This window comes from Salmo salar, chromosome ssa03, assembly GCF_905237065.1.
Source record: "Salmo salar chromosome ssa03, Ssal_v3.1, whole genome shotgun sequence".
Taxonomy (NCBI): Eukaryota; Metazoa; Chordata; class Actinopteri; order Salmoniformes; family Salmonidae; genus Salmo; species Salmo salar.
This window is the reverse complement of record NC_059444.1, coordinates 56,600,603-56,627,430: the sequence shown is the minus strand read 5'-3', so window position 1 is coordinate 56,627,430 and position 26,828 is coordinate 56,600,603. Positions and strand designations below refer to the sequence as shown.

The 26,828-nt window shown below is 43.2% G+C and overlaps 1 protein-coding gene across 5 annotated transcripts in view; it reads right to left on the bottom strand.

Moving 5' to 3' along the window:
- The window catches only part of LOC106600859 (retinoic acid receptor alpha), a 172,092-nt gene extending 146,126 nt beyond the window's left edge, over positions 1–25,966 (bottom strand). For all 5 annotated transcript variants that reach the window (XM_045714991.1, XM_045714990.1, XM_014192579.2 and 2 more), the window contains exon 1: positions 25,709–25,966. The gene's annotated coding sequence lies outside the window, so the exon portion shown is untranslated. The remainder of the gene's footprint in view (positions 1–25,708) is intronic.
- Positions 25,967–26,828: the final 862 nt, after the last annotated feature.

Sequence of the window (26,828 nt, the reverse complement as noted above, 5' to 3'; positions counted from 1 at the left end):
GTTTGTGAGCCAATGAGTTTGTCTTGGGAAATGGGTGGGTGGGGGGGGTATTAGGATACCCATTAGCTGTGGCCATAACATCAGCTAATCTTCCTGGAACACTGGCCCTTTAAGACCAACGGCATAGCAATGCAGTTAGCGGGGGATGCAGTTGCCGTATACTTGGCGACAGGCCGAGCTGTGTTGCTGTGCGGAGACTGCCGGGAAGCCTTGGAGGAGGGAGGGAGGACAGGAGGGAGGGACGAGAGAGACGGGAGGGAGTTTGTTTTGATTTCCCTGCACCAAGATCCTGTCGCACAGGGAGAGGGACAGACTGAGAAGAAAGAGGAACTGCAAAATTCTTACTTCTGCAAACGACCGTCAAAATAACCACACCCGCACCACTCCCTCATTGTTATTTTGATATTTTGTCAGGCGAGGACTGAGGAGGGCATAGGACTGGGAAGATCCAGGATCCAGGCCCACCCACTCTTACCCCAAGTCACCCCAGAAACTAGACAAAAAAGGAAGTGGGAGAGGATGGTAGAAGTGTGTGTGTGTGTGTGTGTGTGTGTGTGTGTGTGTGTGTGTGTGTGTGTGTATATACATACGTGCCCTATGCGTGTGTCTGTGGCACAGATATTCAGAGGGACAGCTTTAAGCGAGGGTGAAGTGTCAGTGATTTTCAGCGCTGGGCGGAGCGTCACTAACTGATCGTAATCTAACCTGTATGGGTCTCTTCTCACTGCTGCAGTACGACTGGCAGGCAGGACCGATCCAAGCCAAGGCTGATGGTGCAGATGTTGCTACAGCAGCTGTATTGCGTGATGCCTGAAACCATGACAAGGAATGTCGAGTGAGCGCTGCAAGCTGTGCTTATGGGCACATGATACCCTCACTGCTTTCAAGGAGTAGTGGGGGACACAGATGAGCTAGACAGAAAAAATGCACGCACACACACACACAAAATCCAAACAACAAATCGTGGTGAAGTGTTCTCCAGAAGGATTTGTCAATAATTCAACATTGTGTGTAATCTCTGGGGCAAGGGAAGCAGAGGAGAGCAGGGGAGTTTATTGAACTAAACCAGAGTCCTCTGTCCTCTCCAGGCTGTAACAGACCACACACACCATGCAGCCCCTTCCTACTCCTCTTCTTCTAGTGGCCGCACTGATTCAATCACAACCTCTCCGCCAAGGTAACTAGCCAAGCTGTGTCCCTTTCATACTTGGGCACTGACTTGGATTTTCCACACTTCGGTGAAAATGGGGTGGGGTGTGTGCGGCCTGCAACAAGATCTCATGGTTTCACTTCAAAATTTGACCTGTTGTGGATTAATATCTATTTTGGAGGCATTCATTCCACATGGTTACAAGGTTTATTACACCTGGGTACAAGGCTCAAACAGAAACTACTCAATGGGTTAAGTTTAGGTATTAATTCTGAGTGGTTAAGGTAAGGGGTATGGTTTGGGGAAAGCTTAAAACAAAACAATAAAAGAAAATTGTTTTTTCCACCAAGTATTCTCCTGGCTTGCTAGAGCATTGTGAACTGCCGTGGTGCAGTGGTCTGGGCAGCACGACTTGGTCTGGGCAGCACGCCTCGCCTCCGAGCATCATGAGTTCGCGCCAATGCTGGGCAATAGTTTATTATTTTTTTGTGAGCGCCGAGGAAGGCGTATATCAACGTTTTCAGGAACTTTTCAAACGTCTGACATTGAAGTCTATTTCTAGTGATCTGCCTGGTGTGTGTGCGCATGTGTGTCTTAGGAGTTTCCCAGCTTTTTTGCTCTCTGAGCCCCAAGAGCCTCTCTCCCACAACGGATTACGACAAAGGCTGACTGACCAGAAAGTCTAGTATTCACCCAACCACTGTGTGTGTGTGTGTGTGTGTGTGTGTGTGTGTGTGTGTGTGTGTGTGTGTGTAAAAGCAACTGTCCCTTATTTCAAAACGTAATTAGAAGTAAAATTAGGAAAATCCTTTCTCTAGCAGGCCAACGACCCAGAATACCTGCTACTGTATCAACTGTCAAGCACAGACAGCATCTTCCATTCATCAACATTTCCAAATGCATCGCAAATGTAACCAAGGACACTAGTACACACGAGAACACAAAAAGGCACACAATTGCAATTCAAATACACACCCACAAGACCAAACACGCAAGCAGAAACGATAACAAAGAGCCACTGAAACACCAGTCGTTGCGGAGTCTATCAATACTTGGTGTTCCTCTAGGCATGTTCTCTACTGGTCTTAACTCAACCCTTCAAGGCTCAATACCAGATCAGATTCAGACTAGGTGCCCAAAAATTGAAGAATGTGGTTTACAAAACTTGAATAACGTGGGTATTCGAGCTAATATCTGCTAACTACCGTGACATGACACGACAGTTGCGTACAGAAGGGTGTGCCAAAAAGGTACGCTTAACACAATACTCACCACAGCCACACTGAACAATAAGATGGTATTCCCACTGTTGGAACTACCGTCTACACAAAATGACAGAGCTAAGTAAGAGGGGGGGGGGGGGGCAAAAACGGTAGACCGAGAAAAGGAGGTTTAAGAGAGAATGTGAGAGGGGGTGAAAAAGAGAGGGTAGACAGAGAGACGGAGGAAAGAGAGAATTACAGATGTAGGAGAGAGAAAGAGAGAAAGACGGAGGTAAGAGAGAATCACAGATGGAGAGAGAAAGAGAGAGAATTACAGATGGAGGAGAGAGAGAGACGGAGGTAAGAGAGAATCACAGATGGAGAGAGAAAGAGAGAGAATTACAGATGGAGGAGAGAGAGAGACGGAGGTAAGAGAATTACAGATGGAGGAGAGAGAGAGAGACAATTACAGATGGAGGAGAGAGAGAGACGGAGGTAAGAGAATTACAGATGGAGGAGAGAGAGAGACGGAGGTAAGAGAATTACAGATGGAGGAGAGAGAGAGAGACAATTACAGATGGAGGAGAGAGAAAGAGAGAGAGACTGAGGAAAGAGAGAGAAAGTCCCAGTACCACAACACACAAAGAATGTTGTTAATGATTTTCTCAGAGTGACCCCCCCCTCACCAAAGACACACATTCGTGTGTTTATAAAATGGCATCCTCCACTGTGGAGAATCTCCTTTGCTCCACCTTTCCCGACAGGCGCTGAACAGAGAGCCAAAACAAAGTAGCAGCCAAAATATTTGTTTGTTCATGCATGCGTGCGTGCGTGCGTGCGTGCGTCCAATTGCCCCCCTATGACGTCCATAACTCTAAGTGTGTGCCTGGTAATTAGGCCTTCCTCAGCTCAGAGAGGAAGTCGTCACAGCCGGGTCACCTTCACTCTGACCTCCAGAAAAGTAGCTTCTGTTCCCTGAGAACCAGTTGTTGTGGAATCCCTTTTCTGTGTAACCCCTCTGGGGCAGCAGTGACTGTGTGTGTGTGTGTGTGTGTGTGTCTGACTACCTAAAGTCATCAATCGGGGCTGTACTCCAGCCGAGTAGAGAGAAGCGAATGCTCAGAGGAGGTAACACGTTATAATAACTTCCATTTACAACAGTCTTATACCGTAAGACACAGTGGCGAATTAAATGAAAGATATTACAAAAAGTGGCACTCAATGAGACTATCATATTAGCTGTATGCTAGGGCTAGGATGGTCCTGCTGAGGGAGGGAAGCCTCTCCTTTCCTCGGTGTCTGACTGGGGAAGTCCCTGTTCAAACAAAGAGAGGAGGGGATGGCCCGGGCCGAGCCGAGCGGAGTTCCTAAGATATTGTCCCTAAGAACAGAACACTCCCAGAGGCCTCTGCAGCTGATGGGACTTCCTGTCACCGCTCCGGGCAGCTCCGCCTCCGAGGATATCCTGCGTCGCCGGTTCTTTAAGTACCTCCGCTGCCACATTCCCCTTCCTATCGACTTGGGATACGCCAAGAAAATACCCCGGGCCGAACCCTCACACTCACCGTGTATACCAACGTCTTCCACAGGTACAGCACAGTGGACTGGAGTTAGACGGTCAGAATAGACAGCTTTCGCTTGGCTGGGCTGAGATACATTCCCAGTTTGACTGGGGTAAGACGGGTGGAGCGGGGGGAGTTCTGAAACTACATTCTCGGCAAGGAGAGGGAAAGTGGGGAGATTTCACGAAGAGAGGCGGGGGAGTGAGACTCGACGAGAGAGAAACACAAGGAGAGAGGGAGGAGATGAGGAGAAGAGAAACCCCCCCCCCCACATCTCCCTTCAGTGATGTTCCTTAATATGTGGGTGTCACACGAGTCCACAGAGTAGAGATGTGACAGGACACGAGGAAAGTGATTTCATTGAAAGAGCAGCACGAGCAGAGAGACGAGGTGAGCCAAGTGAGTCAACTGAGGACTAGAGAGGGAAGGAAGGAGCCCACGTTGGCTAAGTGGCTGTATTCGTCTCTGCCTGGCCGCTAGGGTAATGAGGCGGAGTTCTGCGGGCGATGTAGTCAGGCGCGAACACAGGCCCCGGCCTGCGTCTGGAAATCAGGCGTCCCCCCCGTGGGTTCGAGTCACGAGTCGAGTGTACATGAGCACACACACACACACACACACACACACACACACACACACACACACACACACACACACACACACACACACACACAAAGGCAGACACACTCAGACTGAACACACGCACACACAGTCTGTAACACAATCAAGCATGCATACTAAACACACAAACCATACACTCAGACATGCATCATTAACACATCAGACTGGAGAGTGGCACAGTCAGAAATATGCACACGGACTTGAACGGGGACCTCGGCCCTCGAGCTCTGTGACACGCACATTACACACAACTTCAGGAGTCCTTACTTACTCCCTCATACCAGAGGAAGCCGCAGTGCTCAAATGGCACACGCTTCCCTCGATGGCGCCAGTCAGCGTCGCACGCACACATTGTTGATGGGTGGACGTGAGGCTACTCCAGTTGGAATGGTAACAGTGACTGAGGACAGAAATGGCAGCAGAGGACTGCAGGCTGCAGCCAAGACAAACAGGACGCTACAAGAGCCAGCAAGATTCCTCAACAGCATCTGACACACACACACACACACACACACACACACACACACACACACACACACACACACACACACACACACACACACACAGATAAACAGTGATAAAATAATTCTGCTTGTGGATGCATCGTGACAGTGCTCCACGGACACTTCGCAAAGACTACGTCGGCACCAAAAGTTCCAAAACAAATACATTTTTAGTTAGAATGCAAAATACACTGGTATTATTAAGAAATGTTTGGTGCCATCACGGTGGATAGTTTGTCAAACTCCCTCTAAACTCCTCCTGTCCTCCCCATTGTCATGATAATGTCCCAAATGACTCTGTTCCCCCAGGGCTTGTGAGGCTTGGGAGGAGATGGGAGAAGAAGGGGGAAAACTATTGTACCCTTCATCTTTAGTTGTTGAGGGGAATCATAAATCATGGGACACATTCACCCCCCCCCCTGCCACCTGTTGGAGAACACGCCCACTAAGGGCATTCCTCTCTCTACTCCGTTGCTAGGCGATGATGATGATGACGACAACCACGACAATGACTTGGCAAATCTATTCCCGTGCAGGCTTGGGAAGTTCTAACTTTAACCCAAAGCTTATGAAGTACTAGGATTAGGATTCCCTTTCTTAGTTCTAGGCTGGGCTATAAGAGTTTCAAGACACAAAGCTGGTCCAGGAACAGCTCTAAACAAGGAATTTAAAAGCATATGAAGAGGGATTTGAATACTTGGAATTGTGATTCCTTTAAAGCAGAGAACCGCAGTAGCGGGAAACCGCGTCACGACCACTCCACCACCGTTGTTAGCCGAGCTGAGGAGTGTCGTGCAGCATGGGAGAATTTTTTTTTAAATGCCAATACATATTGTGCTCTAACACATGCATGTCAGAGGAGAAGAAAACAGTGTTGTTTTCCATAACTTTTTGATGTAATGTCGCAAATGGACGTGGCTGTTTCACCATTAAGGATTGCAGCTTTAAGCCTCAAAGTGTTTGGCTGATGACCACAAAATCTGACAAAACAGCAAATAGTCCATTTTCTGTTGTGGAACTTGAAGTACTTATCAGACCATTCCACTGCCCTGGCCTCTATCCACCCCATGTCCTATCTATCCCCTCCTACGCTTAGACAGCAGATTACCCTCTGGGTCTCATAGTTTCCCATAAAACCTGCTTCCTGGGAATTAACCCAAAACACAGCGCTAGTGATGCAAAAGGGCAGAGGTCACTTGGATAAAATAGTTTGGACACACCTATTCATTCAAGGGTTTTTCATTATTTTTACTATTTTCTACATTGTAGAATAACATTGACGACATCAAAACTATGAAATAGAACATATGGAATCTTGTAGTAAACAAAATATATATATATAAACAAAATATATAAAATCTAAATATATTTTATTTTTGAGATTCTTCAAAGTATCCAGCCTTTGCTTGATGACAGCTTTGCACACTCTTGGCATTCTCTCAACCAGCTTCATGAGGTAGTCACCTGGAATGCATTTCAATTAACAGGTGTGCCTCGTTAATTTGTGGAATTTCTTTCCTTCGTTATGCGTTTCAGCCAATCAGTTGTGTTGTGACAAGGTAGGAGTGGTATACAGAAGATGGCACTATTTGGTAAAATACACTATTTGGTAAAGTCCATTATTATGGCAGGAACACCTCAAATAAGCAAAGAGAAACGACAGTCCATCATTACTATAAGACATGAAGGTCAGTCAATACGGAACATTTTGAGAACTTTCTAAGTTTCTTCAAGTGCAGTCGCAAAAACCATTAAGTGCTATGATGAAACTGGCTCTCATGAGGACAGCCACAGAAAAGGAAGACCCAGAGGATAAGTTTATTAGAGTTACCAGCCTCAGAAATTGCAATGGACGAGCAATGGACATTAGACCTGTGGAAATCTGTCCTTTGATCTCTGCATGTGTGGTTCCCACCGTGAAGCATGGAGGTGTTATGGTGTGGGGGTGCTTTGCTGGTGACACTGTCAGTGATTTATTTCAAATTAAAGGCACACTTAACCAGCATGGCTACCACAGCATTCTGCAGCAATACACCATCCCATCTGGTTTACGCTTAGTGGGACTATGATTTGTTTTTCAACAGGACAATGACCCAACACACCTCCAGGCTGTGTAAGCGCTATTTGACCAAGAAGGAGAGTGATGGAGTGCTACATCAGTTGACCTGGCCTCCACAATCACCCGACCTCAACCCAATTGAGATGGTTTGGGATGAGTTGGACCGCAGAGTAAAGTAAAAGCAGCCAACAAGTGCTCAGCATATGTGGGAACTCCTTCAAGGCTGTTGGAAAAGTATTCCAGGTGAAGCTGGTTGAGAGAATGCCAAGAATGTGCAAAGCTGTCATCATCAGAAAACAGATTCAGAATGTTTTAAAAATAATTACTAAGAAGTGGAAAATAACTTGGTGTTGGGGCTGAGACATCCTCTACTGATCTACAGAGAAGGTGTTTCTACTAAGAGAGCGAAAAGGCACAGACAGAGGCTGTGGGACGACAGAGATATGGAAACAAGTGGTCAGCAACCTCTGGGGGTCAAAGGTGACTGGGTAAAAGGTTCCATTTGGTGGATGCCGAACAGTGCTGGTTTGGAGCTTTGTGGAGTCACAAGAAAGGGATGAGACTGACAGACATAAAGGAGACTTCACACACACACCTAGAAAATGAAATAGTTAACCTTATTTCTCATGTACTATTGAGTGTACTAGTACACCGAGCACTAACAGTTCTGGGCACTTCCATGTAAAAGGACCCATAAGCACCAACATGTGTTGTTCATGGGAGCATATCAAATTGGGTGTCAAATGAAAGCTAAGTGTATATGGTTTGGGAAATGAAGGCATAGATACATTTTTCATCTTAAACAGTTGGCATAAGTAGAGGCTTTGGTTTCTGGATAAAACAGATGGAAACAGGGTCTTAGAAAACATCTAGCAGAAATACATCAAAACACAATAACGTTGGCGTAAAGACCCCTGTCAACTAATCAACACATATTTCGTTTTGGAGAAATTGATTACCTTCTGTAAGTTAAAGAAATATTGCCTTGTAATTCCGGAACCAAAATCCCACATCTTTAAAATATTTTCGAATTTCTCTCCCTCATGAGGGAGGAAGGATTCTGAAAGTTCACAGACATAACAAGTAATGGTAGACCTACCAATTAGTTAGAGATTTTACTGATATACATTTTGTTTATGAATTATGATTAAAACTTCAATTTGGTAACAAAAAAAATGCTAAATAATAAATCAGTAACGGAATTACTGCAACTGAATTGGATACAATGAATTTGTCACAAACCACTGGTAGATCACCGTATGCTGTCCTCACTTCCACTGGCATACTGTTTATGTTCAGGCTCATAACTGTTTTCTTTGTCTTTCTGTTGTCTGACAGTCAAACCAGGAGTGTTAAAACCACAGGAGTTTGGTGGCACCTTAATTGGGGTGGAAGGGCTTGTGGTAATGACTGGAGCGGAATACGTGGAACGGTATCAAATACATCAAACACTTGGTTTCCTGTTGTTTGATGCCATTCCATTTGCTCCGTTCCGGACATTAAGCAGCCTCCACTGGTTAAAACAGTCTGGACAACCCCTCCCTCTTCAGTTAATGTCACCTCTCCCAGCTCTTACTGATACCTACCCATGAGCCCCATCTCCTTCCATTCACTGTAACCAGCATCCTCACCCACTGAGCGCCGACTGACTCCGGACGTCCACAATTGTTGTAAAGTAGTTGAAATTTGGTCAGTCCACCTTGGCCTTTATGTTCACGTCCACAGACGGACCGGACTGGAGCAAATCTGATCCTATTATAGACTATGTATGTTTCACAAGTTTGGATAGCACGGTTAGTAGAGAACAGTAGAGTACAGTACATTAAAGTACAGCACTGTACGGTGAGTAGAGCAAAGTAGAGTACAGTACAATAGAGTAGTACTGAGTACAGTACAGTGAGTACAGTACTGAGTACACCAAAGTTTGCATCTGCACAGTTCTTCCACCAAATTTGTTTTTGTACATTTTTCAGTTGATATTGTTCAAAGTCGTTCTTGTGCATAGATTTGTACGGTTTGGTCAACTTTTAAAATCAATCGTTTGTTTGGCATTCATTTTAAAAGTGAAAAACTGAGTCAAAGCGTAATTGCGTTTACCGTGAAATTGCCCTTCTACAATGTACATTTCCCATGTGAATAAGCACCCATGCACACCCACGGTGGGCAGCTTCAACTTCACCACAGAAAGCTGCAATTTCAAGCGCTAACAATCAGAAGCGCGCGCGCAACAACATCAGAAGCAGGTTGTGGAGCTCTGCTGCCAGATGCTAACACACACAGTAGTACTGTATGCCAGACGCTAATGAGTGAGGGATGAGCCCTGGGATGGCTGTGTGGAAAAACTGTGTCCGCAGGCAACGCTCACTTTAAGTACTCAGGTCTGGATCACATCAAGCCGTTTAAACACCTGCCAATCACAACAATAAAGCAGAGCTTTACGAGTGTGGTTAAGACTCTCCTCTCGCTGCGACGTGTCTGAAGGTGGGTGTTTAAGGGGGAGGGAGGTAAATCGCTGTGTGTGACATAGCAAAGGAGGACTATTACAGGTTGGTTGATTGACAGCAGAAATCGCATCTCATTAAGAGGATAGGAACACAGGGTTGTAGTGAAGGGTTGTGAGTCAAAATTAACTTCTCCTTATTATGCAGGATTTGAAATGGAAAAGTGTTGATGGAATTAAGAATCTCTTAACCGTATCGTTTTTAACCGTCTTGCCATCAATTCCCCGGCATGGTGTCTGGTGTAGCCATGGCTTTCCCGGGCTAACTAACGAGAGGTGAGAGCGAGTTCGTCAGAACCTGCCGCGGTGAGTCCAAAATGGACAACTGTTCCAGTAATGTCAAAGACATTCAAAAAGAAAGAACGGAATTTTCCACCTATAAAGCATGTCTTCCTTTTCAAACGATAAGAAGTAAAAAAAAATGTTAAAAAAATATAAAAAATGTGCCTTGTGTTGTGGGGTTCTCCACTTGGTGCAAGAGGAAAGGAAACAATCCGTCCCTTGTGCGTTAAAAAAAGAAGAAGTTAGAAACGCTTTACGCCACATTTCCAAAAAAAGGTAAATCACGTTGAAGGTTTGAGGCCACCGGGGTCGCTACAGGGTGGAAATGTACGCGCGGTAACCAGGCTTTCACGACCAGGTTGAAAAAGTGGAGGAGCCTTTGAACTGTTGCGCAACACCGTGTCCCTGTTCAGAGACACGGGGTGGAGATGAGAAGGAGGAGGCCCGCTGAGAAGCCATCTTGAAGATTATTCCCTTTAAAAAGTGGTCTCCGTACGTTCCTGGCTGCAGTGCACCTTCACACACACACACACACACACACACATTAAACCTTTGTGCATAGCCTACTCGTGATAATGGCTACCCTCCATTGGCAAACACTCACATTGAATGTACTCGTCACACTGTACATACACACCTTTGAGGACATTGTTAAACAAAGAACCGAATTCAAAAGATAAGTAATCACACCGGTGTATTTACACACACACACACACACTGTAGTCTGTACCCTCAATCACCCACATCAACACAAACTCATTCTAACAGTAAAGATCTACAGTCAAGTTACACATTCACACACACACTACACCCTTGAACTACACAACTCAATACTTCAGATCTTAAATCAGAAATCATTTGAGGTAAGAAAAAGAAGAAACGCTCGTTCTCTCTCCCTCTCCTGAATAGGATTATGGTAGTGGGTTTCTCACAGCTGTCTGTGTTCCAGCAGGCATTGAAAAGTGTCCAGGGGGAATGGATCTCTGATACAGCAGGACTTAGTACCACTAAATCATCGGAGGGAGAGAGGAAAAACGAGAGAGAGGAAAAAGGAGAGAAAGAGAGAGACAGAGGAAAAAGGAGGGAGAGAGACACAGAGAGAAAAAAGGGAGAGAGAGAGAGAGAGAGAGAAAAGTCTCTACTTAGACATCAAGCTTACAAGGCTTTGGGATAGACAATGGCCCTACAACTCTCCTCTCTGTCTCTCAATGTCTTTCTTCATTTGTGTTACCTTCAACCTCTCCCATCTCCCTTCCCTCTCACAGACTTGCTCCCCCCCTCCAATCTCTGTCTGAGTTGGCACAGTTCCGGGCACAGGTCTGCAGGTCAAAAATCAATCCGGTGAGCTTGAGAATCACACTGATTAGGGGAGAAAACCCCTGAGGCTTTAGAGTGTAGACCTCTCTCCTATAAAACAGACATCTGACTGCGAACGTGGGACTGTGAGCTGCCCGGCGTATCGTGAGCAAAGAGAAACGGGGAGTCAAGTGAGGAAAGGACTGTCTGTGAGCTGCCACAGGGTGCATTTTCATTTTAAGTACAGAGAGAATGGGAATCAAGACAGGAGACAGCTGGCACAGGGCAGATGTAAGTACAGGACGACTCACTCCCTTACAGGGGACAGGGAAGGGCGGGGGTTAGCTCATTCCGAGGAAAGAGACTATGCCATGAGTTAATCTGGGATGGCCCTGCGTCTTCATCCAGCATTGGGATCGCATAGATTAATGATGACATAAAAAGGGGAACTCGGGACATACGGCGGTACACCATGGACCTAATGTGATAAACTGGTCCCACTAGAAGAAGGGGAGGCGAGTAAAATGCGTGTGTGTGTGTGTGTATATATGCGTGATTGTGATAGTACACTAAATTAGAGCAGGCTTTTTCTTTTGAATGTTCATAACAAACTCCAGGTTTCCCCCATATCTACCTCAACATCATTAGTGTGAACATGTGACTCATGTAGAGGTAAGGCTAACCCCACACACTCTCTCCGGTCTCCTTCGAGCCCCACTGACTGTGTACAATGGCGTACAAACACACTAGCACCAAGGACATATACATTAACACCAAAACACCTACTGCACGCGCACGCACACACATCCATTACAAGCCCGCCAGCAGGCACAAAGACACCATTAACAGCGGAGTTAAATAATGACGAGAACTCGCCCAGCGCTCCCGCTCCGTCACGGGGGAGGAGGACGAAGAGAGCGAGAGGAGGAGATGGCTTGTTTAATTTACTGCAGCCCATCTGTCTCGCACTGCAGCCTCCCAGGAGCCTGTCCTGCGCCGCTCCGCCTGCCCGTTAGTATGCATGTATGCGAGCACACATTACGACATTAGTCGATAGTAATGGAATCTGTAGAACGGACACGCTTCTCTATTTCGCATGCAATTTACTTGGCCATTTTAAAAACGCAGGCCAGGCCTGCACGGCTTCAATTAGAAATACCTCCGCTGGTATTGAGCACTATGGAGTACTCCAAAGTGTCGCTTGAGCCACAGTGCCTTTAGAAAGTATTGACACCCCTTGACTTTGTACAAATTGTGTTAAAAGCCTAAATGTAATATACCCCCATAACGTCAAAGTGGAATTATGTTTTTAGAAATGTTTACAAATGAATTCAAAATGAAAAGCTGTAATGTCTTGAGTCACTAAGTATTCAACCCCTTTGTTACGGTATTCCCTAAATAAGTTCAGGAGTAAAAATGTGCTTGAAAAGTCACACAATAAGTTGCATGGACTCTGTGTGCAATTATTGTGTTTAACATGATTTTTGAATGATTACCTCATCTCTGTACCGCGCACATACAGACAATTGTAAGGTCCCTCAGTTGAGCAGTGAATTTCAAGCACAGATTCGACCACAAAGACCAGCGATGTTTTCCAATGCCTCGCAGCAAAGGGCAACTATTGATAGATGGGTCAACATTTTTAAAAAGCAAACATTGAATATCCCTTTGAGCATGGTGACATTATTTATTACACTTTGGATGGTGTATCAATACAGCCCAGTCACTACAAATATACAGGTATCCTTCCTAACTCAGTTGCAGGAGAGGAAGAAAACCATTTAGGGATGTCACCATGAGGCCAATGGTGACTTTACAACAGTTACAGAGTTTAATGGCTGTGATAGGAGAGAACTGAGGATGGATCAACAACATGGTACTTATTCCACAATCATAGCCTAATTGACAGAGTGAAAAGAAGGAAGCCTGTACAGAATACAAATATTCTAAAAAATGCATCATGTTTGCAATAAGGCACTAAAGTAATATTGCAAAAAATGTGGCAAAGCAATGAACTTTTTGTCCTGAATACAAAGTGTTATGTTTTGAGCAAATCCAATACAACACATTACTGAGTACCACTCTTCAAATGTTCAAGCATAGTGGTGGCTGCATCATGTTATAGGTATGCTTGTAATCGTTAAGGACTGGGGAGCTTTTCAGGATAGAAAAGAAATGGAATGGAGTTAAAAACAGGCAAAATCCTAGAGGAAAACCTGGTTCAGTCTGCTTTCCAACAGACACTAGGAGATGAATTGACACTGGAGTTGCTTACCAAGAAGACAGTGAATGTTCCCGAGTGGCCGAGTTACAGTTTTGACTTAGATCTGCTTGAAAATCTATGGCAAGACCTGAAAATGGTTGTCTTGCCATGATCATCAACCAATTTGACAGAGCTTGAAGAATAATTGGCAGATGTTGCACAATCCAGGTGTGAAAAAGCTCTTAGACTTACCCTGAAAGACTCACAGCTGTAATCACTGCCAAAGGTGCTTCTACAAAGTATTGACACAGGGGTGTGAATACTTATGTAAATGAGATATTGAAAATGAAATACAGAAATAAATTTGCAAAAATGTCTAAAAACATGTTTTTACTTTCATTATAGGGTATTGTGTTATAGGGCATTATAGGGTATTATAGGGTATTGGGTGAGAAAAAATATATTTTTAATCCATTTTGAATTCAAGCTGTAATACAACAAATTGTGGAATAAGTCTAGGGGTATGAATACTTATTGTATCACATAAGATAGAATCTCCAATGGATGTTTGATAGTTCTCACCTCAATTGCATGATAATGCCCAAGAAGCCGGTGTTTGGAGGATATATTGGCACGGATGTTGTTAGGCCCAAGACTATGTCGATGACAGGTGTTGTGCTGAAAATCTCCCCCGTCAGAATTCTCCCCCCTTCTAATTTCCTTAATTTTGTGGCTAGAGTCAAATACTTTCTGTGACACACATCAGAGTCAAATACTTTCTATAGAACAAACTTCGTCAGGAGAGGCAACCGAAATTAATAATTAATGTACGTGTGTTATATTAAACATAGAGGAGGGAGTAAAATGTTGGCAAGCAATAAACATTTCAGAACAACTACGCCTGAATTATTATCCTTACACTTTCAAATATACTAGTCGAATAAGACCTAGGAGAGATTATGAATTTTGACAAAGATATTTATTTATAGACTAATACAAAATCGGTAGCTGATTTAGGTACGGGCGACATGGGCAGCCACCCAGGGCGGCATCTTGCCGGGGGCGGCACGGGGCGCCGGAGGCTGAAGGGGGGGTTCGCCCAGGGAACCATACAAGCTAGAACTGCCACATACATTGAAACAAATAGCCAAACTGAAAACTGCAGACACAAATGCTTTCTGCTACTAAGATCAGTGAAATGTAGGCTAAACTGACAACGGAGTGAAGAGCAGAAATCTCAACTAGCAAGCAAGTCCCAGCAGTGAAGAACGCAAAATGGGGAAGAATTCTGGCAGGGGTGAGATTTTCGGCACAACACCGGCAAATCGTGCCGATATATCCTCCAAACACCGGCTGTGAAGACTATCACTTTTCTACAACGGGTTACCAACATATTCAAATAACGATTGACATATTTTAATTAAAAATGTTATTTTTTTTAATGAATTTATTCATACCATTTCATCCTTCCACAGGATATAGTCCCGAAACAAATTGGTTCGGCTGCCACATACGCAACCCAGTCGTTCAGTCTTTTTGTTCTGTATCTATGGACGCGACCCAGTCATTCAGTCTTTTTGTTCTGTATCTATGGACGCGACCCAGTCATTCAGTCTTTTTGTTCTGTATCTATGGACGCAACCCAGTCAGTCTTTTTGTTCTGTATCTATGGACGCGACCCAGTCATTCGTTCTAAATGTTCCATTGCCATACTGGCTGGCAACGTTCTTATCCCTTGCTTGCTAGCTAGCCAACTACGGCTAACTTACAGTCACGTCAAACAGTGCAGCCAGAATAACAACAGTAGCTGCATTTGTTTAAGCTGTTTTTTAGTGACATTTATTTGCATACATCCATAACAATGAGCTAATGAGGCGCGATTTCACCTGGCATAGAAAATGTGTTCTCTCTTTAGGACACTGTTGTTCAGAGGAGCTAGCCAACAACACCGCTAACACAATCACTTCAAACTGAAGCTGGAAAGACTGCAAACTAGCTGCACTTCATTTCATGTACCTTTTTTCAATTTACATTTCTTCGTATATATCCATAAAAATTATGCCAGCTGATTCATGATTTGACTGGCTGAGAAACGCTGCCTGCCTCTCTCTCGTCCCGACTCCCAACCCCTACACGTTCATTTTAATGGGACAGTTGGAGATTGAATTTGAATATTGAAACAATGTTGCAAATGTCGTAGAGACCGACAGCAAGGTCTATACAAATCTCTGCTGTTGAAAACTACATTTCAGTCTAAAAGATAAGTGAGATCATGTCTAGATGCTTTTTATAGTGGAGATCAAGTTTATAACTTGCCTGGCTGGGCTGATGAGACAGTGGATTGCGCAGTCAGGTGGAACAGAGTAAATAGGCATTTTAACGTCATAGATTTAGCCGGTGGTAACTTGTGGAATAAACACCGGCTGGAATGCGGTTTCAACCAATCAGCATTCAGGATTAGACCCACCGGTTGTATAATGTGTAAACAGACCTACAGTGTAGGGTTGGGTTCTTTTGTGAAGTCCATTCTACAAATCTAGGTTTGTTAAATCCTAGACAAAGAGAGATGTAAAGTTATTTCAAACAGGAACAGGAAGATACCTACGCTCCAGTGAGTCCAGCTCGTCACCTACAGTCACGCCAATGCTATGGCACAAAGTGTGCCCTTTGTTTAGTGGGCATCGACCACGGGCATTAGTTCATAACACCCACATATATTTCATGTGGTTCACTTCCTGTTTTCATTTGCAGCAAGTCATCACAATTTACATTCGTTTTCATGCCTCTGTTTTTCTATCTAGACTAGAAGAAAATCAAGTAAGATGCCAACTGCTCAAGTGTTTGCATGTGCCGGTGCAAAAAAGGATTAAGACAATTGATGATGAAGTTGATATTGGCTCATGAGTTGTTTGGCTGGGAAACCGTTGTCCACCTACATCTTGTCCCAAAACATGGACACAACAGACTGACAAAAGAAGCTCGAAGACAAAAATGCTGACTGACAAAGAAGCTCAAAGACAAAGATGCTGACTGACAAAGATGCTGACAGAAGTAAACAGACAAAAAAGTGAGAGGTAGTAAATGGACAGACAAACTAACACAGACAGAAACAAAATACATGCACAGAATATCAGCAAAATGAAAAATGAGGAAAGATGAGGGGGAAAAAAAGGAGAGAGACAAAGAGCTGGTAGAAATATAGGCAAGAATAATGAATAATGGATGGATAGATGGATACACATAAGCAGTCAGTCAGACAGCTAAGCAAAGGATACATTCCAACAAATGGAAAGGCAGATACTCAGACAACAGCAGACAAAAAGCGATTGGATGAAGGCAGTGGATTTGTTAACCTCACAAAATTTGGACCACATAGATCTGTTGGCGACAGATCTTCCAGCGAATATACAAAAATCTGCATAAAGAAAGTGTATTTTCCCACCAGTGGTGTTTCCACCAAACTGACTTGTTGCAGATTTTTTTTAAATCAGTGCGTGATGACGTAGTGCACACAACATGTACTTTTTCGTTTAAGTTTTCATATACTGAATAAAAATCTAAAACTCAATGTTTTCAAATCACATTTTCAACTCTACCGATAGTTTTGTCACAAAAACTTTTGCGTTAAATAGCAAATGTGCCTACTCATGTTCTGGCACGTGCTCTCTAGCCAACAGCGCGCAGATAGACTAGCCTATACTGTAGCCTACTTGATGAGATTATTATGGATAAGAGCGGTAATATTTGTATTTATCAAAACGGCAGTCAAGCATCAATCCCAATGTCACCAAAATAAGACCCTCAATATTTATTGGAAAGGAACATCAAGATCACTGGGCACTTTCACCACCCTGTGAAATTCAGCATTTATTTAATCTGTAGCCTAATAAAGTGCATGGTTTACCGAGTCATAGTGAGAGGACCACACACCATATCATCGCGTGACTCCAAATGTACTTCGGTATGATGGTTATTATATCAACATTTGCGCATAAATGCGTTTCCACCACCACTTCTCGCATAATTAATTTTACCGGCACAAAAAGATCCCACCATGTCAAACAAAGAAATTATCTTTGGGCATTTATAACATTTTACCAAAACGACCCGTTTCCATCATAGCTGTCGTGATTATTTTTTTTATGGTATGACTTTAGTCGCATGAAAACTGGATTGAAACGTGGTAAGTGAGACGGGCAGTGCTCCCACACAAACTGAACCCCAATGCCTTGGGCCAACTGACTAGACTCAAAAGAGCCCCTTTCTCTCCAGTTTACATAATTGGGGAACACAAGGCTAGCTCCACAATAGAGCAGTCACGAATGGAAATGGGCAAGTGTCAAGTCTACCTGGAGCTATTGCAAAACATCTAGAAGGCTAGAATCTAGATGAAATATCAAAACAATGGGGTAACAGCCTGCTATTCACCAGGTAGTCAATTTGAAATTACTTGTTAAAAACGCAAATTTTGTAATAATTAAATACTTATGACACTTTGGTTTCTATTAGGTTAAATGGCACATATGGTACCAGTCAAAAGTTTGGACACACGTACTCATTCAAGGGTTTTTCTTTATTTTTACACTGTACAATAATAGTGAAGACATCAAAACTATTAAATAACACATATGGAATCATGTAGTAACCAAAAAAGTGTTAAACAAATCGAAATATATTTTAGATTCTTCAAAGTAGCCTTGATGACAACTTTGCACACTCTTGGCATTCTCTGAACCAGCTTCTCCTGGAATTCTTGTAGGAGTTCCCACATATGCTGAACACTTGTTGGCTGCTTTGACTTTATACTGCGGTCCAACTCATCCCAAACCATCTCAATTGGGTTGAGGTAGGGTGATTGTGGAGGACAGGTAATCTGATGCAGATGGTCAAATAGCCCTTACACAGCTTGGAGGTGTGTTGGGTCATTGTCCTGTTGAAAAACAAATCATAGTCCCACTAAGCCCAAACCAGATGGGATGGTGTATCGCTGCAGAAAGCTGTGGTGGCCTTGCTGGTTTAGCGTGCCTTGAATTCTAAATAAATCACTGACAGTGTCACCAGCAAAGCACCCCCATCACACCTCCATGCTTCACAATGGGAACTACACATGGGAGATCATCCGTTCACCTACTCTCTGTCTGACAAAGACACGGCGGTTGGAAACAAAAATCTGAAAGGACAGATTTCCACAGGTCTAATGTCCATTGCTCGTGTTTCTTGGCCAAAGCAAGTCTCTTCTTCTTATAAAAGTGTCCTTTAGTAGTGGTTTCTTTGCAATAATTCGACCATGAAGGCCTGATTCACGCAGTCTCCTCTGAACAGGTGATGTTGAGATGGGTCTGTTACTTGAACTCTGTGAAGCATTTATTTGGGTTGCAATTTCTGAGGCTGGTAATTCTAATGAACTTATCCTCTGCAGCAGAGTTAACTCTGGGTCTTCCTATCCTGTGGCATTCCTCATGAGAGACAGTTTCATCATAGCGCTTGATGGTTTTTGCGACTGCACTTGAAGAAACTTTCTAAGTTCTTGAAATGTTCCAGATTGACTGACCATCATGTCTTAAAGTAATGATGGACTGCCATTTATCTTTGCTTATTTGAGCTGTTCTTGCCATAATATGGACGTATGGTCTTTAACCAAATAGGGCTATCTTCTGTATACCACCCCTACCTTGTCACAACACAACTGATTGGCTCAAACACATTAAGGAAAGAAATTCCACAAATTAACTTTTAACAAGGCACACCTGTTAATTGAAATGCATTCCTGGTGACTACCTCATGAAGCTGGTTGAGAGAATGCCAAAAGTGTACAAAGCTGTCATCAAGGCAAAGGGTGGCTACTTTGAAGAATCTCAAATATAAACTATATTTTGATATTTTCAACACTTTTTCGGTTACTACATGATTCCATGTGTTATATCATAGTTTTAATATCTTCACTATTATTATACAATGTAGAAAATAGTAAAAATAAAGAAAAACCCTCGAATGAATAGGTGTGTCCAAACCTTTGACTGGTACTGTAGGTTCCTACCATCTCTGGTATCAAATGCCAAAACAGGTCCTTGAGCAAAAGAGAAGCCTAACTTCCTGACGTGTGTAGATGGTCTTGAGCTGTTCGCCTTCTAAAAAAAAGCATCCATTCAGCATTGACATCATGCATAGCATATTGCCTACAGCTTCATGGATAAGTGGGAACTCTCTCAGGGGCGGCAGGCAGAGCCATGCTATGGATCCTAATTGCTGTCATGGCGTCAGCTCGCAATGCATCAAATACAGTCGTGCTTCAATACGACCGAGCTGCAATCTTACGAAGTGAGCTTCTCATCCTTTCTGACATGTTGCACGATCACCGTCAAATTATGGCATAGGAAATATTTTCTTACATAAGGGATATGTAGGCCTAATTCAAGATTACATTTTATATTGTGGTCTACTGGGTAAAACGGTTTGATTAATTAGCTGAGTGATTACTTGATTGGTTTATTGAGCAAGTTAGTGAGGGGGAAAAAATGATACACAGCTTGAATCAACGCAACATTTCTCTGCATACGTGTGCACGCGTATCGGTAGCCTTTCAGTAAGCCTTTGTTGGTGTGTGTGTGCAACAGCGTCTTCTTGTGTGTACACGTGCATTCCCGCGTGTACTCACAGTGCAGACGGGTCCCTGTCATCACCTGGGTCTCATCTCATCAGTCAGCATCACACATACAGTGAGAGAGGAGCGTCTAGCTGGCGCTCACTGCTGCCAGGCGGGAACACATTTACAACGGTGCACGTACAAGCTTGCCTCATGTTTATCTATCAAGCAGGCCGGTATTCACAAAGGGTGACAGAGTAGGAGTGCTGATCTAGGATCAGTTTTCCCCTTTAGATCATCATGAATAAGATTACATTGACGGGAGGGACCTGGGGATGCTCACAGAGTAGGACCAACACAGAACTTAGTTCTCTCTCGTTTGCTAATCCAGCGGTTTCTTTACCCATTGCAAGTGGTTTTAAAACTCAAGGTTGTAAGGTAGATAGTATCTTACGTACATGTGATGCAAGGTGTACTACTTCATTTGTAGGATTCATTTATGATACAATGCACAATTTGAATTAGTTCAGTGGTCTTTCTCAGTCTAGCCAACATGTTTTGAGAAGCCTTTTCAATGAGCCTCACATGATTCACGCTCCATTTTTAAGAAGCTACGTAGCTTGGATTTGGACAACTGAGTTTATAATATTTCAGCGCAGCAATGCATTTGGGCTCTCTTGTAAACAAACAAAACAAAAGCTTGGCCTTATTTATCATTCAGAGATCTACTATATGGAAATCAAGCAAGTAAAACCCATCATAATAACTGATCAAAGCTTCTTCACATAGGCCTTAAAGCAACTGGGCAAAACAGGACATAAATATGTATAGACTGGTCAACAACACACACGCAGACACACGGGAACACCAACGTGTGCACATGGGCACTTGTAGCCTTAATTTCCGTCTGAAAACACACACACACACACACACACACACACACACACACACACACCTCTCCCTGGGCTGCAGATGCCACGTCATCTCTGGAACACTCACAGGAGTGTTCCTAAATGGCAGGGATGACATCACGAGGCCATGCCTTGATTCAATTGGTCTTGTGATCTCTGCCTACAAGACTTTGAGATGGCAGTGGAGGACTGAGCTAATGTCACAAAACCTATTCTAGATCCATGAGCACTGATATCAAAATGTCATGCAGGTCTCAGGGAGAAAGATAAAATAGAACCGGCAGGAGATTGAGGCATTTCTACAAAACATTCCTCTGACCCAAATCATCTCCCCCTTCACTCTAACAATAAAAGGTTCCTGGAGGATCCTTCAGGATAGTTTAAGGTTAAAAAAAAGAATCCTTAAGGTTCATTTAAAAACCTATACTCTGCGATCAGATCATTTTTTAACGTTTGTAGACTGAAGAGGTGCTTTGAAGATCCCTTTTCAAAAGAGGGGTTCGTTTTTGACCCAGCATTGCACTTGTGAGTAAAGGGCGCTCGTGTGTATAATTCAAATTGAGAACATTGGTCAAAAGACGCACTGGAAGCGGGAAGCGCGTGGATGGTTGGAGATGCGACAGATATGAGATGACTTGCAACGGACCGACGTGAAAGGTGAGTGAACCTTAGCTATACACTAGCTAAGATAGCATTTTTTATTATAAAAAAAAACAATACATCATGTAATGTAATCTGCTGGAGACTTATATCTCCCTCTCTAACTTTAAGCATCAGCTGTCAGAGCAGTTTACCGATCACTTTACCTGTACACAGCCCATCTGTAAATAGCACACCCAACTACCTCATCCCCATATTATTTTTGTTGTTGTTGCTCTTTTGCACCCCAGTATCTCTAATTGTACATCATCATCTGCACATTTATCACTCCAATGTTAATGCAAAATTGTAATTATTTCGCCTCTATGGCCTATTTATTGCCTTACCTCCCTAATCTTACTACATTTGCTTGTTGTTGTTTTTGTCGCACTGCTTTGCTTTATCTTGGCCAGGTCAGAGTTGTAAATGAGAACTTGTTCTCAACTGGCCTACCTGGTTAAATAAAGGTGAAATAAATAAAAACATGTACTCTTCGTTTTTCATCAGCTAGGAAAGCTATAGGCTGTAGCCTAATGTTAGCTGCTAATTGCTGTAGCTATACTTTTTGGGAGCTACGTTTTAGCTAACTTTAGCTAGTTAGTGTCAACATTGAGAAATGTTAGTCCTAATTTAAACCCATGATACACTATCCCCATCTCCTTCCATCCTCCTCCAGTCTCTGTCTTAACTGGGCAGGTTAAGAGTTTGGGTGCTGTGAGAAACTCAGCCTCCACAAACAGGTCACACACACGCACACACAGGACCCAATCTAGGTTGTTAAACTTGACAAAGAAAAGATTACATTTGATATCAACTAATTATGTTCAATGTGTCAAATTTACAGTACCAGTGTTTGGACACACCAACTCATTCAAGGGTTTTTCTTTAAAAAGTGTTAAACAAATCAAAACCTATTTTATGTAAGTAGCCACCCTTTGCCTTGATGGCAGCTTTGCACACTCTTGGCATGTTGATTGAAATGCATTCCAGGTGACTTCCTCATGAAGCTGGTTGAGAGAATGCAAAGCTGTCATCAAGGCAAAGAGTGGCTACTTTGAAGAATCTCAAATATAAAATATATTTTGATTTGTTTAACACTTTTTTGGTTACTACATGATTCCATATGTATTATTTCATAGTTTTGATGTCTTCACTATTATTCTACAATGTAGAAAATAGTAAAAAAATAAAGAAACCCTGGATGTCCAAATGTTTGACTGGTACTGTATGTCTTTCTGGCTGGTGTGTCGGGGTGGCCTGCTTTGATAGAGAAACTCAACCTCAGCAAACAGGTAAGACACACACACCCAATCTAGGTTGTTAAACGTATAACCCAGGATACTGAGTTGTAATCTTGACAAAAAGATTTAAACCCATGATACACTTTCTCTCTTTACATCCTCCTCCCTTTAGTGCCTGTCTCAGCCCCTGTCCAGTTAAGTGGTGGAGAGTTCGGGAGCTGTGATAGAGAAATGTAAGACACACACACACACACACACACACACACACACACACACACACACACACACACACACACACACACACACACACACACACACACACACACACACACACACACACACACACACACACACACACACAAATGACCCAATGTAAGTTATGACAGATCAGATAGATGCATTTGATATTGAATACTCATGTTGTGTTTATCTCTAATGTATGTCTTTCAGGTTTGGTGTATTGGGGCGGCGTGTTCGGTCTTGTGCATTTCAGACCAAAGCAAGACAATGTTTAAAGCTCACTAAGGATCTACCAACATTTTAGCCTCTACAAAGTCTTATGATGTATTTGCAGTGTGATTATAGTGTTCTGTCCTTTGTCTTTTCCAATACTAACTGAATGGTGAATCAATGCATTTACAGTGCGATTGTGTGTTCTGTTCCTCCTGTCTCTGTCCTCCATACTCTCCTCCATACTGTCTTGTCATAATCACTGCAGCTGATAGCACATACTCAACTTTTACTTGCTCATCAACGCCATCAATCAATGTCATCTGTATTCCAAACAGAATTGTTAGTCTAAATGTAATCTTGTATGTTTCTCTTTTTTTCTCCCCACTACCCAGAAGTACATGGATGTGTGCACAGCGCTCATTCAGAAGTACTCCTCGTTGAGAGACCACACGGGGAAGAAATATGTAAGAATTTTCCTACTCACATTAATTCACACACTAATAACCTTTTTTTTTTTACACCAGATTGCGCCTATCCAGACCATAATGTGCCGGCTTGGATATTTTCTTCTCACGTTGTTTATTCCATCACATTTCCAGCAGCATAGCGAGACAAATCGCTAGTTATGTAATTGACTAAGTCTGCTCCTACGACCTCAGTCCCAATAATCCGTCATGACATTTGTCATGTACCCTTTACAGTATGCAGATGTTCTCATTCTTGAGGCACCTTTAGGGGTTCCACCGGTGTTGCAATCTGAGGAACCCCTAAAAGTACCTCCAGGAACCGTGTCTTTTTAGAGTGTTGAACGAACACACAATGTAAGCCCTTAAAACACACCCAGTAATATACGAACGTAATGGTGTGTAACTTCCCAGAATTCATTGTGTCACAGTTGAGGGTGTAGAATAATTAGGCTAAATTCCATAATATAAAAAGGTAAAATGTCCCAAGTCCCATAGTCGCAGGAAGATGTTTGGGGGTGAGGGGTGCTGCACATTTTTTGTCAAAGGGGGGGGTGCACTACTGCCAAGTCCCACAGTCTAGTCAACCTATCAAGTCCACCCATCATGACATGCGTAGTAGGCTGTATCAGGGAGCCTAAAGCATAAATCATAGTGCACAGACGATAGTCCAGCGTCCTATTGTGACATAGCTACTCGTCTCCGAGACCACCATCCCACCTCCTCTATTCCTTGTAATGTGCTGACCGTTGGAGAAATTGCTTGAGCTGCGCTGAGAATTCGAAAAAGTATTAAAGCCAACAGTCCAATATTCTAGAACACTGCTGTGCATATGCATACACGTTTAGGACTATGATGAACCCTTTATGCTGCATTCGTAACCAAGTGGGAAGTGGAAATTTACCACATACGACTGGGAAAAATCCATTTGAAAAGCCTCCAACTGGTTATTACTAGTGGGGAAACTCTTATCATCCAGAGCTCTCACTCCTCTCACATGCTCTGACGTCACCTACTAAGGAAATTACCTTGATAACAGCATTTTCTGCAGTTAAATGCAACAAAACATTATTCATAAAAAGGAATATATTAATATGGTTTCGTTTGCAAGCACAATAGCTGTACTTTTAGTTTGTGGTTTATGCAGCTTGTTGGCCATTAGCCAATCTGCTCTTATCAATAAGTTCAAAGCACATGAATGCATCCAACAAGTATTTACCACTTCACAATGTAGTAAATTCCCATCTCACACGTTGTTATGAAAGCAGCAAAACCCACAGACTATTATAACTGTTGAGGGGGTGGGAGTATGCAAATTAGGATTGCGGGCTTGATATGCTGTGAAGGATGTCTAGTAGGTTGGACCAGTGTCACATCATGGCCAACACTGAAATATTACAAATCTGATCAACCTCACACATGTGAGAACTTTGTGAATGGACGCCAAGGCGGTCATTGTTTTGTTTTTTAACTGACATAATTTACCGGACTCCGAGAAAACGAGGACAAACTTGCGTGTGGATGTCACCACAAACCAGGCGTTGACGGTGACATTTCTTTTTTTTTTGTTGAACTGTTTCGAGTGGCAGCCCAGCCATCAATGTGACGTCTAAACATTCAAAAATGTTTTTAAAGCTTTAAACCGATCAATTTTGAAAGGAAATTGCACAAAAATCCTGTAGACAGGTGTTGGCTGAACAAGCGCACTATGTAATGATTCCATCTATGGACAACGCTTGTTACGTTGTAGCGGCAACCTACGTAACTGTCAAGGCTCGCAACAAATGACATTTTGACAGTTCACATAATGGCGGGATGTGGCTTGCTAAAGCTTCGGTTTGATATTTCTGCACAACAGAAAAGGAAAGCACACAGATTGAAACAACACATTCAGCTCTCTCCTCCAACTCATAGCCTACTAGACGGATTTTAGCCAGTATCATCTGTTCGATATATGGAGAGGCTTCTGCCGAATCTAGTCTACCTGTCACACGTCCGAACAATCGCATTGTCAGTAGCCTAAATAAAAAGCCAGTCAATACCTGTTGACTCCTCCTACCGACGTGTTGGTTGGTGGAAGTCCGAACCGAGCCGATGATGTTTTGTCCTGAGCTTCTTTTCCAAAGTCGTTTCTCCGTCGTATGACGAGGAGTGGAACGTTATAGTAAGGTCTGCTTTTGTCAGGCTGTGCGAGTCTGACAAGAGCTCTGCGAGTTTTCGGCAAAAGAAACGGGTTTTCACGGTGCCGCGCAAGTTGATGCAAGGCTTAGAGAGCAGCAGCCATTGCGGTCACGTGCATTTTCGGGAAACCGAACACTGGCCAGCCTACAGAAGTCCACTCCCACTTTTTCATATCTACCATGTCAATTATGTAATCTACTGCAGGGTTTTGCAAAATCGGTCTTGAACCCCCCCACCCCTGCACATTTTGAGCTTTTGCCCTAGCACTACACAGCTATTCAAAAAATCCAAGCTTGATGATGAATTGGTTATTTGATTCAGCTGTACTGTACATCAAAACTCCAGCCTACTAAGAAGCCTACTATTGCTCTTCTAACTATGACTTTGGAAGCATATGAGAAACACAATGAAGTGAACATGTATCAAATATTTATTATAATCCTTTCATAATCAAATGAATGCGTTACATGTGATGCTGGTTTGAATGTAAATGTGGCATCAATGTCAGTATCTATCTTGGATTGGTTTAATTCTTTATTTCTAATGTGGGCATCAAGAATGAATCCTGTCTATGTCAACTGTCAATGAATAAAGGTTCATGTGAAAGAGCCCTTAGATTGTACACTAAGAATTACAATCTAAGGGCTCTTTCACATGTCACTGTATGATCCGGATCCTGGAGCATTTGGTACCCTAATCTGCACTATAAAGCATGTGTGAAACGCAAACAAACCATGGCTAAAACGAATCCTGGATCTGCGTGAGTAGCAGGTCCAAGATTCTGCACAACCACAGTACCAGGTTTTGTGACGAACCAGCACGAGTCGCATGATTTTTTCCCCCCGTTGTAAACAAGCTAGCTCGCTAATGCGATGATAGCTAATGATTTGGCTACTTTGAGGTTGGGTAATCGGCTTCCATTTGTCTAAGCCTGATTTTGGCATGCCCTCACTAGCAGACCCAAGCATATTGGCCTACTAG